Genomic DNA, 20,666 nt, shown 5'->3' on the forward strand with positions numbered 1-20,666 from the left:
TCTCTCTCTCTCTCTCTCTCTCTCTCTCCCCCTCTCTCTGCCCCTCCTCTGCTCATGTGCATATGCGTGCTCTGTCAAAATAAATTTTAAAAAAATCATTGAGGAAATAACCCAAAGTACTACTAATGTTATTTCTGGGTATTACTAAAGATTTTTTTAAATATCATTTATTGTCAAATTGGTTTCCATACAACACCCAGTGCTCATCCCAACAGGTGCCCTTCTCAATGCCCATCACCCAGTTTCCCCTCTCCCCCACCCCCCATCAACCCTCAGTTTGTTCTCAGTATTTAAGAGTCTCTTATGGTTTGCCTCCCTCCCTCTCTGTATCTTTTTTTTCCTCTTCCCCTCCCCCATGGTCTTCTGTTCAGTTTCTCAAGATCCACATATGAGTGAAAATATATGGTATCTGTCTTTCTCTGACTGACTTATTCACTTAGCATAATACCCTCCAGTTCCGTCCACGTTGCTGCAGATGGCCAGATTTCATTCCTTCTCATTGCCAAGTAGTATTCCATTGTATATATAAACCACAACTTCTTTATCCATTCATCAGTTGATGGACATTTGGCTCTTTCCATAATTTGGCTACTGTTAAAAGTGCTGCTATAAACATTGGGCTACATGTGCCCCTATGTATCAGCACTCCTGTGTCTCTAAAGATATTTTTAAAAAATATTTTCTGTATTTTCAATTTTATAATCAGATCACAAACATGATTTTAATAATAAGATGAGGGGTGCCTAAGTAGCTCAGTCTGTTAAGCATCTAACTTTGGCTCAGGTCACGATCTCACAGTTCATGAGTTCAAGCCCACTTCAGGTGAGCAAGAGCCCCGCTTTGGGTGAGCCTCTCTCTCTTTCTCTTTCTCTCTCTCTCTCTCTCTCTCCCTCCCCCTCACTCACTTGCACCCTCTCTTTCTCTCAAAACAAAAAGCGATAAGATGAATATCTGGCCTCTACATTATGGCCTAAAAATTGAGAGTGTAGACTTTAGAGATAAGTGAAGGAAAGTTTTAATTCTGTCCTTATAAATTAATACTTGTATTATCTTCAGCAGTTTACCTTTCTAAACCTTGTTTTCCTTGGATTTTTAAATGAGAAAATACCTAGAATAGGCATTAGGATTAGATGAGGATCAGATGAGATTATATGTAACATGATCAGAGATACCTAATGAAAATTGTTAGAATTCTCTCATTCTTTGCCATGAAGACAGCATGAGTTCTAACGATCCTTTGGTTTTGTTGATCACTGTTAAAAAGATGACAATAATTTATATTATATAGTTTGAAAATAAAAAGGGACACTAAAATCAATTAAAATTACATAATTTAAAACATATAGAATGACTGCAAATTGGTTTACTATTTTAACTGGACTGTAAAGCCATTCTATTCAAAACTACTTTCAAAAATTAAATTCTTTCTAAAATAAAATACATGTAAAATAAAGGAAAATTGTTAAAGACTTCTTTTTACAGTGATTACAAGTAAAATAATTGTTAGTGTACCTATTCATCCATTTTAATCAATTTCTTAGCTGTGTCCATTTTTAATATTGCCAATGGTATTTTTCTGAAGGTTATATTTTTCCATATGGTATAATTATTTTTATTTTTTAATTGCCAACAATATTTTTCAAACTTGCATTTTAGGATTAATAAATTTGGTACTCTTGTCTCTTTCCTATAAAATACAAAGTTTTAATTAATGAAAACTTGTCCTTATTAGTGCTATTACCTAATAAACTCAGAAAAATTCTGCTGCATGGGGAAAATTTTGTGTTTTTTTAATGTGCAAGTACTTTAGCCCAAATTTGTATAGATTTATTCAATATTAAATTAAAGTATAATTTAAATTATACTTCATTTAAAGTATCTTTCTTCAATAAATATTCTTACAGGATAAAACCTGTCAGGTAACTTGCCACTATTCATAATTCTTTTCACAAAACTTGCATGATGTAAAATCATAGGCCTTCTCAATTTCATTTTATTTTGATGAAAAATATATGTATTTTTAGTTGAATATATATTCAATTAAAAATAGGAGTTTCAGAAAAATATTTTTCCCATAAATTGAGATACTCAAAAGTACAATTATTGAATTTCAAAATGATATCTTGTGCATTGAGCTCTAAAAAGTTAATTGATTCAGTTTCTCTCTTGCTTTTACAAGGATAAATTTCAGTATCTGGTTTCTTGCATGCTTTCTTTGCAGTAATTGCAATACACTGAAAGCTTCAAACACTGAACTTTTTGGCACCCCATTTATGAACATTTTGATTAAAATTTTCAAAGTAATTTGGAACAAAATACAGTCAAAATTTAAAGAACTCATTTAAAAATAATCTTAATACCATTTTAGAACACTTCAATTAATATCAAAAATATTTATTTAGATGTTGAAACACATAAAACATAATTGATGTTGGGTATAAAGAGAGAATGCTATAAGCCATGCTATAGCATTTTTTTTGTATAAGACATCAATTTCATCCAAATAAAAATTTTACCCTCAGTACTTTTACTGGTTTGTAGAATTATATTTTAAAATTTTAAGCATAAGTTCTATTTTGACTGATAAAATTTTAGAGCTCATTTGGATGCTGATGAATTAAGGCAGAGGTTGGCAAACTACAACACTCTGCCCAAATCTGGAACTATGCCTGTTTTTGTAAATGTAGTTCTATTGGAATATATCCATGCTCTTTTGTTTATGGATTTTTCTATTGCTGCTTTTGCACTGAACAGTAGAATTCAGTAATTGCATCAAAACCCATACAGATAGCAAAGCCTAAAATGTTTACTATCTGGCACTTTACAAGACACAAATTTGCCAGCCCCTCAATTAAGAGTACACTACAACAAACTCCACATATATTTGTGTCATGAGTTTCTTAATTGAGTATTAATATTGTTTTTATAATGATGCTCTCTATGCTCCACCAAAATTTGTATTCATATTTTCCCCACAAAACAAGTAACTTTACTTTTAATGGTGAACTTCTCTTTTTTTAATTTTTTTTTCAACGTTTTTTATTTATTTTTGGGACAGAGAGAGACAGAGCATGAATGGGGGAGGGGCAGAGAGAGAGGGAGACACAGAATCCGAAACAGGCTCCAGGCTCTGAGCCATCAGCCCAGAGCCCGACGCGGGGCTCAAACTCACAGACCGCGAGATCGTGACCTGGCTGAAGTCGGACGCTTAACCGACTGCGCCACCCAGGCGCCTCTTAATGGTGAACTTCCTAACTGCACTTACAGTCACGATCACAATAAGACAGAATGAACTTCCATGAGCTTAACTTTGATTCCATGAAATGGATGAAAGAAAGCCAACCAGTTATTGGAATTAATTGATTTTCCATTTAAAGTGGTAGATAATTTTCAGAGGAAGCAGACCCAGACAATTTCAGTCGTTGGGAGGCTTACTAAGGATTATCCTTGGGATCAACTCCTGTAAAAGAGACAGGAAAGAACCAGGATTGGTCAAATACAGAAGTCAAGTGGGTCCAAAGAGAGCTTCTGCCACATCATCTGACATATTCTGCTTTGGGCCAAAATGGTGGTCTCTTATTACTCCTTCCTTGATCACACAGCCCTGAGACACAAGTGACCTTGGCCAAGCAGCTCTCTGCAGCTGAAGCAATCCCCAAAGAGACTGATAGCTGTAAACTCTCTGCCAGCAGTCCTCCCCAGTAGTTTCATTAACAAGTCCTTCCTTGAAGGGAAACCAAGGAGGTGCATCCCGATGCTATGCTCATCCACTTCTTCATATACGTTCAAGGAGCAGCTCCTCCAGGATTCTGATGGGTATCTCTTCTGAGGGAAAAGTCAGAAGAAGGTTAATGGTGCTGGCTGTAACTCCTACAGTTCAACTGATCTAAAGGTCACAACTGAGACTCATCATGTTGGTTTTTTTTTTCCTTTACTACCCATTCCATATTCCTTTTACCATCATGAAGCACTTCTGGCAGTCTTGGCTGGCTACCATGCACTTTTCAGACTGAGGTTGCCTGAGAATTGTCATTTTCCATCAAAATAGGGCAAGGGTATACCAAGTGGTGCCCAAATGGGTCATGTACATGTCAATATTCCTCCATTGTGTTAATACCAACCCTTCCTCCTGCTGATGATCAGAGTCAAAAATTCTTGCCAAGATGATGATTTCTTTTCATGTTCAATAGTCTCTGGTTACAAGGAGCCTGAAATGCCCAGGCATCAGTCATGACTTTTTTTCTGTGTCTTTGTAGAAGTATTCTCTCTTAAGGAACCAAGACTTAACAAGCCTTAAGTAGACCAGGGTTGTTGGGACAACAGGCACAAATTCCTCCAGTTGGTTATTGGGAATGGTGATAAGTAGAGCTACTCCTGTTTCTACACCCTAATTCTGGGACCAATCATTTTCTTTCCATTTGAGACCCAGTTCCAAATAAAGTTCTTTGATTTAAGGTATATAGAGTGACCTGGAGGATGGTGCCCCATCCTTGTAAAAGGATGAATTAGCACTGAATTAGCACTTAAGCCATGCCTCCAAAAGACTATTTCCAGCATTCTGTCAGGCAGCAGCTTCTGGTTGGTGTGGTATGACCAGTGTACGGTCATGGGCCCACTTCTCTTTTACTCTAAAGTGAGTTTCTATTCTGATGAGATCCTGTGCTGGTGGGTCAGATATGCCATATATTTTCAGACAATAGTGTTGGTTGGGGTTCTTTGGGGTGAAAAAGCAAAACTCTACCTGGAATATGTGCCTATTCCTGCTTGAAGGAATCACTGGCTCTTCTTAGAAGACAGTGAAATTTAGACAGTCCTGTTACATATATTCCAGTTCATAAGACATGATTGCCTTTGTGTCTTTGAATGCTTCGTTTTGATTTAGTAAGTTCTTTTTAAAGTGTTAGATTAGTAAAGACATAATACATGAATGGCCAATGTGCCAATGGCAAAGTACCTTCACTTAGAAGCATAATTTAAACCGTCTTTTTCCTGAAGGTGATACTACTACCAGGAGCATGCTACAAAGTATATATTTACTAATGACTATAAATCCAGTCATTTCATTGTTATAAATATAGACACCTGGCAAATGCACTTGAGGGTTCAAGTGGCCAGGCTGATCTAATATAATACATTGGTGTAAAACGGTACTTCCTGAAACTAGGAGAGTAGGTCTGGCTACATCGGTCTTCAAACAGCATGCCCTAGAGTCATATGTAAGTCAATACTAAAAGTGCTGTGAGGTTAGAAAACTTGTCTATCTCCTTCATGGTGGTATCTCCAGTGCTTAGCATACCAATGGCTTACAGTGCATGTTCATTATATGCTTGTTGATTAGGTGAATGAAAGGGGGGAAAACTGAAAAAAGACTTGCTTATAATTGTGGCCTAAATATTCAGTCAAGGTGAAGCCAGAAGTTCTAACTTCCATTTCCTTAGAGAGACCTCAACAAGACCCAGATGATCTTTTTGTGTGGAGTTAGAACTGGCTCCAGAGTCACCCAGCCAATTCCATGCCTTAGATGGAGATGCTTAACACCATCACCATTCCCCACTACTGAGTGGAGCAAATTTTCAGCTTTACTCAGGTTCTCATAAAGGCATGGTAAAGGTGGAGATTGAGGAGATAATGATTTTGGCAAATAAAAGAATAAAGATAATATCCTTTTAAAATGGAAATCACCACTCTTCCCTGCCTGTACTCAACTCCTCAATGTCTTCCTTTCACATGTCAAATGATGTCCAGAGTTCTTATTCTGATCTACAAGCACCTGCAGGATCTGGCCCCCAGCTTCCTTCTAAGTTTATCTCCCAGAACTCTTCACCATGCCCATGTGCTCAGCCTCATGGACTTTCTTGCCAATTTTCAAATATACTAAGGGCATTTGTAATCTTAATGATCTCTATCTATACACTCTTCATTCAGGCTTCTGTGGCACTGGTTCCCTGGCTTCGTATAAGTCCCTATTCAATAATACCTACTTAGAGTGGCCATCTCTGGATAGGCATATTATCTATGACTCCTGGGTATTATATTATTAATTTATTTACTTGTTTATTGTTTGAATTCCATTCCTAAAAAGTGGAAACTTTTCTTTTGGCAGTGCTGTTTGTTTTTGTTTGTTTTCTTCATGCTGTTTCCCCAGTTCTTTGAACAATGGCTAGAACACACTCAACAATTACTTGTTGAATAAATGCTATGACCACTGGGTATGCTTTAAGAAAGATAAGAAGGAAATTCCCTTGCTGTCTCATAAGCAATATCATACTGAACCATAACAACAAGCAAAATAATGATGTAGAGAAAAAAATTTAAACATTTTTCTATAATTTCCCTTTCTTCAGACACACTTGACCTTCCCTGTGCTTTGGGGTTGTGTCCCTGGGATGAATAATGATACACAATTCATGGTACCGCCACAATAGTTCAGGTACATAAGGCTAATTAACACACCATCCAGGAATACCCATAAACAGTTTAAAGCAAGACTTGCATGTCTTTTCCTCAATGATAGTATTGAAAAATTAACAAGAAGGCAGATAACTTCATTTAAAAAATAAAAAAATATATATATGTATATAGTTGATTTACTGTTGATGAATAGTTTCAACAATTCCTTGAAGGAATCATTAAAATTTCACTAGGGAACAAAAATAAATTTGCACAGAGCACTATCAGAATTGCTAAGAAAACAGTGGTAAAAAAATACAGCACTTTTTAATACCAAAAGCAAATAATCAAAACCATTCATATTAATAAATCCTTTTGGATATAAGAAATATTTTACTTTATTAAATGTAGATAACAATTGACTCTTTAACTTTTTCTTTCTTTGTACAAGAAGATAATTGTATCTGAAGCAGATATAAATAATGAGAATTAAATTTTAACAATTATTTACCACTACCATTAAGACAACAGACAAATCCATAATTTGGCTATTGTTGAAAGTGCTGCTATAAACATTGGGGTACAAGTGCCCCTATGCATCAGTACTCCAGTATCCTTTGGGTAAATTCCTAGCAGTGCTATTATGGGTCATAGGGTAGATCTATTTTTGATTTTTTGAGGAACCTCCACACTGTTTTCCAGAGTGCTGCACCAGTTTGCATTCCCACCAACAGTGCAAGAGGGTTCCCGTTTCGCCACATTCTCGCCAGCATCTATAGTCTCCTGATTTGTTCATGTTAGCCACTGTGACTGGCGTGAGGTGGTATATGAGTGTGGTTTTGATTTGTATTTCCCTGAGGAGGAGCGACGTTGAGCATCTTTTCATGTGCCTGTTAGAGCCTAAATGTCCATCAACTGATGAATGGATAAAGAAATTGTGGTTTATGTACACAATGGAATACTATGTGGCAATGAGAAAGAATGAAATCTGGCCTTTTGTAGCAATGTGGATGGAACTGGAGAGTGTTATGCTAAGTGAAATAAGTCATACAGAGAAAGACAGATACCATATGTTTTCACTCTTATGTGGATCCTGAGAAACTGAACAGAAGACCATGGGGGAGGGAAAGGAAAAAAAAATTTAGAGAGGGAGGGAGCCAAACCATAAAAGACTCAAAAACTGAGAACAATCTGAGGATTGATGTGGGGGGGGGGGGGTGGGAGGGAGGAAAGGGTGGGTGATGGGTATTGAGGGCACCTGTTGGGATGAGCACTGGGTGTTGTATGGAAACCAATTTGACAATAAATTTCATAATAAATAAATAAATAAATAAATAAATAAATAAAACAAAGTCCAAAAAAAAAAAGAAAACAAATCCTTCTCAATTCATACTCTGTGCTAAGCATTATTCCATTATTTTTATGCACTTAATTCATTTAATCTTCACAACCAACCAGTGGGGTAAGAAATATTATCATTTCTATTTTAAAGTTGAGGAAATGAGGTACAAGGGAATTAAATAATTTGCCCCAAATTACAAAGCTAGAAAGTGATAGAATTGAGCTTTAAACACAGATGGCCTTAGTCAATACACTACATTGTCTATGACCAATAGACTCCATGCCTTTCAATGTACAATAAGCGATAGTAAAGGCGTTGTTTCTTTAAACTAGAGATGAGTAAAGTAAGGCACAGGAAAGATGTGTGATTTTCCTCTAATAAACTAAGAAACAATATGGGAAAAAGATAAAAATTATATGTGGTTCAAAAGGCAGAACAGGAAACGATACAAAAGGGCCAAAACCTGATGGATACTACAATGGTTATTATATATAAAATATTGTACAATATATATAATATATAAATGATATCCACAAATATTTATAATTATATTTATATAATAAATAGGAAAATTAAAATCTATCTTTTTTGAGAAAGAAGAATAAACAATGTATCATATAAATATTATCTTCAAATTAATGTTGAAGTATAATACAATTCCAGTTGGAATCCCAGGAGATACTTTTGTTGTTATTTATGGTGCATGTGGGATACTAGATAAAAGAATATTAAAAATTATATTGAAGTGGGGCGCCTGGGTGGTGCAGTCGGTTAAGCGTCCGACTTTAGCCAGGTCACGATCTCGCGGTCCGTGAGTTCGAGCCCCGCGTCAGACTCTGGGCTGATGGCTCGGAGCCTGGAGCCTGGAGCCTGTTTCCGATTCTGTGTCTCCCCCTCTCTCTGCCCCTCCCCCGTTCATGCTCTGTCTCTCTCTGTCCCAAAAATAAATAAAACGTTAAAAAAAATTAAAAAAAATTATATTGAAGAATAGTTGCCAAAAAGTAGTCAAAAAAAATGAAAAAGAGAGCAATGGGGTTGAGGTCCTGCCTAACAGATATCAAAAAATTATAGGAAGCCATTGTAACAGAATCAATATTGTGTTGGCACAGTGATAGACACTAGATTAGCAGATCAGGAAAGGGAATCTAGAATTAGATCCTAGTCTATATGATGACTAAATTGATACATGTGACTAAGTTGGTAGTTCAATTTAGTGTGTGTATGGTGGGTGGAGGGTTATTTATAAATGATATTATTATCATTATCCATGTAAAAGAAAATTAAATTATGCTCCAAACGCAAAAGTAAATTTCATATGAATTAAAAACTATCTAAAAAATAACGCAATAGAAATGTTGTAAGAGAATAAAGTAGAATTTATTCTACTTTACCCAATCAAGTGCTAATGGAGACCTACTTAACCAATTCTGGAAAACCAAAAGCTAGAAAATATAAGATGTGGATATCTCTGTGAAAAAATGAAAATATATATATATTGTGTAACAGAAGATAACATAAACAGAGATAAGATGCAAAAAATAGATATAGAAAAAATATTTGCAAGAGCACAGGAAGAAATCATAGCACAGAAAACTCCGTGTGTTCAGCATCCCAATTTCTCTTCCTAACCACAACTGGGGCCATGAGACTAAATTCTGGCCAGTGTGGTATGGGCAGATATGACATATGCCACTTGCTGGCCTTGAAAATATCCTGTTCTATCCTTGCATTAGTTATTTGTTGTATAACAAATTACCCTAAAATTTAGAGGCATAAAACAACAAGCATTTATTACCTCACAGCTATGGTAAGTCCAGAGTCTGGATGAGGCTTGACTAGGCCCTCTGGTTCAAGATCTCTCAGAGGCTGTGACCAGATTGTTGGCTGGTGCTCTGAAGTCTTGATTAGGAAAGGATCCACTTCTAAACTCATTCATGTAGTTGTCAGAATTCAGTTCCTCAGAGGCTGTTGGATGAGGATGTCAGTTCCTTGCTGTCTTATTGGCTAAAGGCCTCTCTCAGTTCCTTGTCAAGTGGGGCTGCTGGCTTCTCTCAGAATGAACACAAGTAAGGCACAGTTGAGGAGCATGGTCTTTTTTCAGCCTAATCTAAAATATGACCTCCCATCATCTCTAATACACTATGTTTGCTATATGTGAGCCACTAAATACAACCTATGCAGGAGGAGAGGATTACATAAGTGTGTGAAAACCAAGAGGTGCCTGCCACAACCCTCCATATCTCTTTTCCTGCTATGATGATTTTGGAGCAACATTTCCTGGATATAATATCTACAAGGTGAAGGAGGACTTCTTGACCTGTAAGAAACTTTGGCAAGTTGAGAAGTAAACTTTTATTGTGCTGAGCCATTGAGATGTTTTAACATGATGTAACATAGCCTATCGTGACTAACAGAGTGTTCATATTTACAACACACACAGAGTATTTACAACTTGATGTGATGGGGATGAATAACCCAATCAAAAAGTGGGCAGAGGAAATAAGATTTAATTCACAGATTTGCAATAGAAACATAATATATCATAAGGATAGGAGGAGGAGGAGTAATAATAAAAAGCAATATCTATTGACAGTTTACTTTGTACAAGTTACTGCTCTGATTTACATGAACAGATTTAATCTCCACAAAAATAAAACAGATGAAGTAGTAGTTCCTATTATCTCCTTCTGACATATGAAAAACCTCTCTTAACAGAGAGGTTAAGAGAATTGTCCAACGTCACACAGCTAGTAAGCGTTAGAATCAGAATTAAAATCCAGAAAGTCTGGCATCTGAGCCAGTGTTTCTAACCTCTAAGTCATGCTGCTTAAATATATTAGTCAGGGAAATGCCAATTAAAGGAACAGTCATTACATATCAGTCTAGCTAACATTTGAAAGAATCAAAATACCTATCAAATACAGCATTAGAGAGCCATGATGGCAAAAAACAGCAATTAAAACAGCCTTTGTGGGAAGCAGTCCTAAAACAGTTATCATTTAATGTACATGCTTCCTTGGTTCCAACAATTCTGCTTCTGGGAAACCGGAATAAAAGTGGAAGGATATTAATTCCCACATTATTCATCACAAAAGAACTGGATGCAAAGACTTTCCCATAACATGCAAATGTTTTAATAAATTTTTGCATATCCACTCTACAGTATATGACACTATGAAATGAAATAGAGCTATACCAATCACCCCAAAGTGATTTCCATGAAGTGTTGTTGCATTAAAATGGCAATACATAGAGAACTGTGAAGGATATGGCCCTATTTTCTTAGAATAAAACTAAAAAATATCCTACATATTTGTTCATTCTATGTGATTCTGTGCACTGGGCATAAAATAGTGACCAAAAAGTCAAAGGCCAAAGTTTGGAGATTGGGGAGCAGCCAGCAAAGGTGACTGAGAAAAATGACCATTAAGTGAAGTAGAAGGAGAAACAAGAGAGTAGGTGCAAGGAAGCCAGATAAAGAAATTGGTTCAGAAAGAGGAATGGTCAAAGTTTCTGCTAGATAGGATAGGATGAGGAAATTTATTTTAGTAACATGGAAATCATTTATGCATTTCTATTTTCAAGATTGGAGTGTGTGTGTGTGTGTGTGTGTGTGTGTGTGTGTGTGCGCTGGGGATGGATGCCTGATTGAAGAGGGTTCAAGACAGAATAGGAGACTAAGGGAAATAAGGGACAACAACAGTCATATCTTTTAAGAGAGCTTTGATTTAAAGGATAAAGAGTAGGGACACCTGGGTGGCTCAGTCAGTTGAGGCTCCAACTCTTGATTTCAGCTCAGATCACCATCTCATAGTTGATCCAGTCATGAGATGGAGGCCTACATCAGGCTCTGCACTGAGGACTGAGCTTGGAGCCTGCTTAGGATTCTCTCTCCTTCTGCCCCTCCTTCACTAGTGTGTGGGCTCTCTTCTTCTCTCTCTCTCCATCTCTCTCTCTCTTAAATAAAATAATAGAAAATAAATAAACGAGAAAGGTCAATATAATAATATAGCAGTAGCTGGAAGGGGATGCTTTGTTTTGTTTTGATTTTTAACATGGTAGATATTTCAGATTAGTTGTATGCTAACAAAAGCCATCTGGTAGGGGAAAATTCATGATGGAAGAGAGAGGAGGCAACCACTAGAGTGATGCTTCAAGGTAACTAAGTGGAAATGGATGTTAGTGCACAGATGAAAGGAATGGTCTGAGGAGGTGATAATGGTTCCTGAATTATAGATGAGGCAGAGATGCGGAACAGATCCTGGGTGTTGGCAGATGCGAGTGTGTGGAAGATGTTCTCTAATTTCTTGTATTTTCATAGTAAAGTACAGAAGCAAGGTTGTCAGCTGAGGGTGAAGATTGAATGAAATCTTGGCAGTTTGAAGAGGAAAGGTATGGGTAATCATCTAGAGGAATGGCAAGGGGAAGAACTATATAGTGGGATTTTCCATCAGCACCAATGCTTTTCTTGAGGTGATACAGTAATTTTTTTTAATTTTAAAATGCTTATTTATTTTTGAGAGAGAGAGAGAGAGAGAGAGAGAGCAAGTGGGGGATGGGCAGAGAGAGAGGGTGACACAGAATCTGAAACAGGATCCAGGCTCCAAGCTGTCAGCACAGAGCCCGATGTGGGGCTCAAACTCATGAACTGTGAGCCTGAGCTGAAGTTGGACACTGAACTGACTGAGCCACCCAGGCGCCCCTGAGGTGATACATTCAAAGTGAGCCCAGTCATCTGAGGATTTTCCCCAGCCACACTCAGCTGCCAAGGTACACATCTGGACTAGGCAGAGACTTGAACATAGACAGGGTAGGGTGACACAAAGATTGGCCCTGTATGACCTACAAGGGGTAAAGAATAATGAACGGTGACAGGATAATATCCTTCACAGTTTTCTACATATTGCCATTTAGCCAGATAGATCAGAGCTTTTTTGGAGTTGGGGTATTAGAGGGAATTAGCTGAAAAGATAGGTCAAAGAGTAGAGTGCTTAAAATTTGAGATTGTGAAGGGGATACAGTTTTTTGTTAGTGTTAGTATTATTAGGATTAGTATTGACAAGACCTAGTATATAATCATGGAACTGAAAAGCTGAGATGGGGTAAAGTTATAAGCTACTAGGAGAGGGAAGGTTCAGAGACTGAGAAACTGGAAAGACTGCAGGCATGGACATTGAAATCACCAAGAATTATAGTAGGAGTAGTGTTAGGAGGAGTCAGAGCAAACAATATAAAATTCTTCAGGAGTAGCTTGAGGGTCTGTGGATGATGGCTAAAGGAGGGCTGGATGGTATAGTACGCTAGCGTGAGCTCTGAAGTTGGAATTTTTTTTTTAATATATATTTATTTCTGAGAGAGCAAGGGTGTGTGAGCAGGGGAGGGGCAGAGAGACAGGGAGACAGAGGATCTGAAGCAGGCTCCGTGCCGACAGCAGTGAGGCTGATGTGAGACTCCAACCTATGAACCAAGCCATGACCCTGAAGTTGGCATGTTTTGGAAGGAGAGAGGGACAGTGTTGTTAAGGAGAATCAAGGAGGACACTTACCTCACTTCTGGGCTGTGAGATTTAGAAAAACAAAACAAAACAAAACAAAACAAGCAAGGAAGCAAGCAAGCAAACAAACAAACAAAAACTAGCTACATTTGGAGGGTCCTGAAGAAGAAGCAGATTCTTGGGGAAGCATCAGGTTTGAGACAGAGCAAGCAGATTGATGTTGCCTAAATGAAGGCCTCCAAGGATACCAAGCCATTATCCCTCAAACCTGTAATTGTTACTTTATTTGGAAAAAGAATCTTTGCAAATGTAATTGTTAAGATGGAGAGAGTATCCTGGATTATCCAGGTGGGCCCTGAATGCAGTCAATCACATGCGTCCTTACAAGAGAGAGTCAGAGAGATGTAACACAGAAGAAAAGGTACACAGAGATAGTGACATGATGATGGACCAGAGAGAGATTTGAAAATAACTTCCCTTGAGGTTTGGAGTGATGTGACAAGCCAACCAATGCCAGCAGTCGCCAGGTGAGGTGTGCATTCTTCCCTAAAGCCTCTGGTGGGAACACAGCCCCACCAGCACTTTAATTTCAGCCCAGTGACACTGATTTTGGACTTCTGGACTTGAGAATGGAGAGAGAAAATTTCTGTTTTAGGTCACCAACTTTGCAGTAATTTATAACAGCTGCAGGAAACTAATACACAGGTGAAGGAAACATTCACAGAAGGGAAAGGGAAGAGTGGATTTTGTTGAGGACAGACTGTAAGCTCCAGAGAGCGCAGGGGAAGTGGGGGGACAGAATTGTACAGAACGGAAAAAATCAAGTGTAGCTCCCAGACTGATGATAATAAGCCTGGGATCCTTGGGCTGCTTGTGGCTACCCACTGCACAGGGATGAGAGTGATGGCATTATCCTGATCACCCAAGAGGCAGACTTTGAAGGGAGGGATGCAGGGGGTGTGTTGTGCCAGGAGGAGGAGTTCTGGGGGTCCCTCTTCAGTTCTACAAATGAAACTGTGGAGGAACAGAAAGAACTTTACTGAGAGCACAAGATATATGTATATATTTATAGATGTATATATATGTACAGATTTATGGATGTAGATATATGTACATATATTTCACTAGGTGTACATAATATGTATATATATTTATATATGAGTCATATGTATATTTATCATTGTGTGCATGTAAATATATTCGTGCATGTATTTGAGTGTGTACATTTGCATATGTTTTTTTAATGTTTATTTTTGAGAGAGAGAGAAAGCAAGTGCAAGAGAGGAAGAGAGAGAGACGTAGACACAAAATCTGAAGCAGGCTTCAGGCTCTGAGGTGTCAGCACAGAGCCCCATGAGGGGCTTAAACTCACAGACCATGAGATCGTGACCTGAGCTGAAATCAGATGCTTAACCAACTGAGCACCCCGCATATTATTTTTAAAGCATGGAGAACAAGGGAAAAATGACAATCTGGGAAGGGTAGGGGGGATAATGGGAATAAAGAGGGAAAGAAAAATTTTGGCACTCAGAAAAGAAAACAAAGCAAAAAACGATAGGATATGCAAGGATCACATTTAGGCATTTATATAAAACTGCATAAATGTGTAAATATATGAGAATATTTTTAAATGAAGTTAAATTTATAAAAATATGTATAGCAAAAAAAAATCCCCAAAAAAACATGTTAAAAGTTACATCCAAGGGGCACCTGGGTAGCTCAGTCGTTTGAGCAAACAACTCTTGATTTTGACTCAGGTCATGATTCCAGGGTCATGGGATAGAGCCTCAGTCAGGCTCTGCACTAAGCATGAAGCCTGCTTAAAATTCATTCTCTCTCTCTCTCTCTCTCTCTCTCTCTCTCTCTCTCTCTCTCTTTCCCTCTTCCCCTTACCCCCTTGTGAACACGTACTCTCTTTCTCTAACAATAAAAGTTATATACAAACTAACAATCTAATCTTAGTTTCCCCTGAATTTGCTCTTCTTTATTTGCAGTTCACTGAATTTATGGTTCTAAACTGATCCAGTGTGTGCAGACAATTCAACTTATGGGAGCTCCAGCTTTCCCTCTCTGAGTTGCGTCTGGGCCCCTCCTTTGTGTCCCTGAAAGGAAGAGGCTGCCAGGACTCAGTGGCATCTGTGTGCTTGAAGGAATTTGTCTGAGATGACCTTAAGGTACGTCTACTTTGGGAACTGGTCTATTCTTATGACACAAAGACAGTGGGGCTAAGAATTTCTGGATATGGGTGTCTACTTAAAAACAAAACAAAACAAAACAAAACAAAACAAAACAAAACAAAACATTGTGGCCAGCCACATTGTCTTCTTGTTAATACCATTTGCCACCAAGCAGGCTTATAATTTCAAATCTAAGGTTGTTCCATAAATGAGTGCTAAACAAACTGTCTTACTTTTATGCTGTGAAGCTAAAGGCTTTTTATTTTTTAGCATCTCTCACCCTCAAAATGTCACCCATTTAACAGATTAATGCACGTCTTGGAGCTACGCATTCCTATCCTGGATCATCATCATTCAGAGACAGATGAAGGGAGAAAAAAGTGCACGGAGGATTGCTAGAAAAGTTTCTATGGGTTTATCATACATCATTTCTACTCACATAGTCCATTATTGTATCCCAGTCAGTCACAGAGCCAGACTATCTGGGCTCACATTCTGGCTTTATCACTAAATGGCTGTGTGTCTGTGGCTAAATTACTTTATCTCTGTGCCTCAGACTTCTCAACTGTGAAAGCTGATGATAATAATCAATGGCAATGACCTCATAAGTTTGTTGTGAAAAGTAAATAGACTAATCCATGTACTGTCCTTAGTTCTTCACACATGGTAAACACCAGGTGTATGTGAACTGTTATTTGTTTTTTTAATTAATTAATTAATTTTTAAATTTACATTTAAGTTAATTAGCATATAGTGCAACAATGATTTCAGGAGTAGATTTCTTAATGCCTCTTACCCATTTAGCTTATCTCCCTCTCCCACAACCCCTCCACCAACCCTCTGTTTGTTCTCTATATTTAAGAGTCTCTTATGTTTTGTCCCCCTCCCTGTTTTTATTTTGTTTTTGCTTCCCTTCCCTATGTTCATCTGTTTTGTATCTTAAAGCCCTCATATAAATAAAGTCATATGATATTTATCTTTCTGACTAATTTCAGTTAGCATAATACCCTCTAGTTCAATCCATGTAGTTGCAAATGGCAAGATTTCATTCTTTTTGATTGCTTAGTAATACTCATGTGTGTGTGTGTGTGTGTGTGTGTGTGTATACCACATCTTCTTGATCCACTCATCTATTGATGGACATTTGGGCTCTTTCCATACTTTGGCTATTGTTGATAGTGCTGCTATAAACATTGGGGTGCATGTGCCCCTCTGAAACAGCATACCTGTATTCCTTGGATGAATACCTAGTAGTGCAATTGCTGGATTGTAGAGTAGTTCTATTTTTAATTTTTTGAGGAACCTCCAGTTTGCATTCCCACCAGCAAGCAAAAGAGATCCTCTTTCTCTGCATCCACACCAACATCTGTTGTTGCCTGAGTTGTTAGTGTTAGCTATTCTGACAAGTGTGAGGTGATATCTCACTGTGGTTTTGATTTGTATTTTCCTGATGATGAGTGATATTGAGCATTTTTTCATGTGTCGGTTGCCTATCTGGATATCTTCTTTGGAGAAGTGTCTATTCATGTCTTTTGCCCATTTCTTCAGTGGATTGTTTGTTGGTTGGGTATTGCATTTTATAAGTTCTTTATAAATTTTGGATACTAACCCTTTATCTGATATGTCATTTTCAAATATCTTTTCCCATTCCATCAGTTGCCTTTTAGTTTTGCTGATTGTTTCCTTCCCTGTGCAGAAGATTTTCATTTTGATGAAGTCTCAATAGTTGAAAATTTTTGCTCTTGTTTCCCTTGCCTCTAGAGACATGTTGAGTAAGAAGTTACTGCGGCTGAGATCAAAACGTTTTTGCCTGTTTTCTCCTCTAGGATTTTGATGGCTTCCAATATGACGTTTAGGTCTTTCATCCATTTTGAGTCTCTTTTTGTGTATGGTGTAAGAAAGTGGTCCAGCTTCACTTTCTGCATGTCGCTGTCCAGTTTTCCCAGCACCACTTGCTGAAGAGACTGTCTTTATTCCATTGGATATTCTTTCCTGCTTTGTCAAAGATTAGTTGGCCATACATTTATGGGTCCATATCTGGGTTCTCTATTCTGTTCCATTGATCTGAGTGTCTGTTTTTGTGACATACTGTCTTGATGAGTACAGCTTTGTAATACATCTTCAAGTCTGGGATTTTGATGCCTCCAGCTTTTGTTTTCTTTTTCAAGATTTCTTTGGCTGTTGGGGTCTTTTCTGGTTCCATACAGATTTTAGGTTTGTTTGTTCTAGCTCTGTGAAGAATGCTGGTGTTATTTTGATAGGGATTGCATTGAATATGTAGATTGCTTTGGGTAGTATCGACATTTTAACAATATTTGTTCTTCCTATCCAGGAGCATGGAATATTTTTCCATATGTTTGTGTCTTCTTCCATTTCTTTTATAAGCTTTCTATAGTTTTCAGTGTATAGATTTTTCACCTCTTTGGTTACATTTATTCCTATGTCTTTTATGGGATTTGGTGTGATTATAACTAGGATTGATTCCTTGATTTCCCTTTCTGTTGCTTCATTATTGGTGTATAGGAATGCGACTGATTTCTGTGCATTGATTTTATATCCTGAGACTTTGCTGAATTCATGGATCAGGTCTAGCAGGTTTTTTTGGTGCAATCTTTTGGGTTTTCCAAAAAGAGTATCATGTCATCTGTTAAAAAGAAAGTTTGACTTCCTCCTTGCCAATATGGATGCCTTTTATTCCTTTGTGTTGTCTGATTGCTGAGGCTAAGACTTCCAATACTATGTTGAATAACATTGGTGAGAGTGGACATCCCTGTCTTATTCATGACCTTAGGGGGAAAGGTCTCAGTTTTGCCCCATTAAGGATGATATTAGCGTTGGGTCTTTCATGTATGGCTTTTATGATCTTGAAGTATGATCCTTCTATCCCTACTTTCTTGAGGGTTTTCATCGAAAGAGGATGTTGTATTTTGTCAGATCTTTCTCTGTATCTATTGAGAGGATCATATGGTTCTTGTCCTTTCTTCCATTGATGTGATGAATCACATTGATTGTTTTGCAGATATTGAACCAGCCCTGCATCCCAGGTATAAATCCCACTTGGTCATGGTGAATAATTCTTTTAGTGTATTGTTGGATCCAGTTGGCTAATATCTTGTTGAGGATTTTTGCATACATATTCATCAGGGAAATTGATCTGTAGTTCTCCTTTTTAGTGGGTCTTTGTCTGATTTTGGAATCAAAGTGATGCTGGCTTCATAGAAAGAGTTTGGAAGTTTTCCTTCCATTTCTATTTTTAGGAATACCTTCAAGAGAATAGGTGTTAACTCTTCTTTAAATGTTTGGTAGAATCCCTTGGAAATCTATCTGACCCAGGTCTCTTGTTTTTTTTGGGAGATTTTTGATTACTAATTCAATTTCTTTACTGGTTATGGGTGTGTTCAAATTTTCTATTTCTTCCTGTTTCAGTTTTGGTAGTTTATATGTTTCTAGGAATTTGTCCATGTTTTTCCAGATTGTCAATTTTTTTGGCATATAATTGCTGGTAATATTCTCTTATTATTGTTTGTATTTCTGCTGTGTTGGTTGTGATCTCTTTCATTCTTGACTTTATTTATTTGTGTCCTTTCCTTTTTCTTTTTGATCAAACTGGCTAGGGGTTTATCAATTTTGTTAATTCTTTCAAAGAACTAGCTCCTGATTTCATTGATCTGTCTTACTGGGTTTTTTGGTTTTGATACCATTGATTTCTGCTCTAATCTTTACTACTTCCTGTCTTCTCTGCTTTGGGGTTTTATTTGCTGTTCTTTTTCAATATCTTTAAGGTGTAAGGTTAGGTTGTGTATCTCAGATGTTTCTTCCTTCTTAGAAAGGCCTGGATTACAATATGCTTTCCTCTTGTCTGCCTTTGCTGCATCCCAGAGGTTTTGTGCTGGGGTATTATCATTTTCATTGGCTTCCATGTACTTTTTAGTTTCTTCTTTAACTTCTTGGTTAGCCCATTCATTCTTTAGTAGGATGTTCTTTAGTCTCCAAGTATTTGTTATCTTTCCAAATTTTTTCTCATGGTTGATTTCGAGTTTCATAGTGTTGTGGTATGAAAATATGCCCAGTATGATCTCAGTCTTTTCATATTTGTTGAGGACTGATTTGTGTCCTAGTATGTGATCTATTCTGGAGAATGTTGCAGGTGCAGTGGAGAAGAATGTGTATTCTGCTGCTTTAGGATGAATTGTTCTGTATATATCTGTTAAGTCCATCCAGTCCAGTGTGTCATTCAAAGCTATTGTTTCAGTGTTGGTTTTCTGTTTATATGATCTGTCCATTGTTGTAGGTGGGGTGTTGAAGTCCCCTACTATTATGGTATTATTATGTTTGTGATTAATTGATTTATTTGTCTGGGTGCTTTCACATTTGGAGCATAAATGTTTATAATTATTAGATCTTCTTGGTGGATAGACCCCTTAATTATGATATAATGTCCTTCTTCATCTCTTATTACAGTCTTTATTTTAAAATCTAGATTTTCTGTTATAAGTATCACTACTCAGGCTTTCTTGTCATGACCATTAGCATGATAGATGGATCTCCAGCCCCTTATTTTCTATCTGAAAGTGACTTTAGGTCTAAAATGGGTCTCTTATAAACAGCATATAGATCTATTGTGTTTTCTTATCCATTCTGTTACCCTATGTCTTTTTATTGGAGCTTTAGTCCATTGATGTTTACAGTGAGCACTGGAAGATATGAATTTATTGTCATTACATTGCCTGTAGAGTTGGAGTTTCTGGTGGTGTTCTCTGGTGCTTTCTAGTCTTTGTTACTTTTGAGCCTTTTTGTTTTGTTTTTTTGTTTTTGTTTTTGTCTTTTCTCCCCTCAGAGTCCCCCTTAAAATTTCTTGCAGTACCAGTTTAGTTGTCACAAACTCCTTTAATTTTTGTTTGTAGGGAAACTTTTAATCTCTCTTTCTATTTTGAATGACAGCCTTGCTGGATAAAGAATTCTTGGCTGCATATTTTTCCAATTCAGCACATTAAATATATCCTGCCACTCCTTTCTTCCCTGCCAAGATTCTATGGATAGGTATGCTGCAAACTTGATGTCTTCCCTTGTAGGTTAAGGACTTTTTTTTCCCTTGCTGCTTTCATGATTCTTTCCTTGTCTGAATATTTTGCAAATTTGACTATGATATGCCTTGTTAATGGTCGGTTTGTGTTGAATCTAATGGGAGTCCTCTGTGCTTCCTGGATTTTGATGTCTGTGTCTTCTCCCAGCTTAGGAAAGTTTCTGCTATGATTTGCTCACA

At 37.4% G+C, this 20,666-nt stretch overlaps 1 protein-coding gene across 20 annotated transcripts in view; it reads left to right on the top strand.

The window, feature by feature from the left end:
• EMC2 (ER membrane protein complex subunit 2) overlaps positions 1 to 20,666 on the top strand; it is a 565,050-nt gene that overhangs the window by 492,340 nt on the left and 52,044 nt on the right. For all 20 annotated transcript variants that reach the window (XR_006592742.1, XR_006592755.1, XR_006592744.1 and 17 more), the window contains one exon: positions 15,221 to 15,400. The gene's annotated coding sequence lies outside the window, so the exon portion shown is untranslated. The remainder of the gene's footprint in view (positions 1 to 15,220; positions 15,401 to 20,666) is intronic.

The sequence above is a fragment of the Felis catus genome, chromosome F2 (assembly GCF_018350175.1).
Source record: "Felis catus isolate Fca126 chromosome F2, F.catus_Fca126_mat1.0, whole genome shotgun sequence".
Taxonomy (NCBI): Eukaryota; Metazoa; Chordata; class Mammalia; order Carnivora; family Felidae; genus Felis; species Felis catus.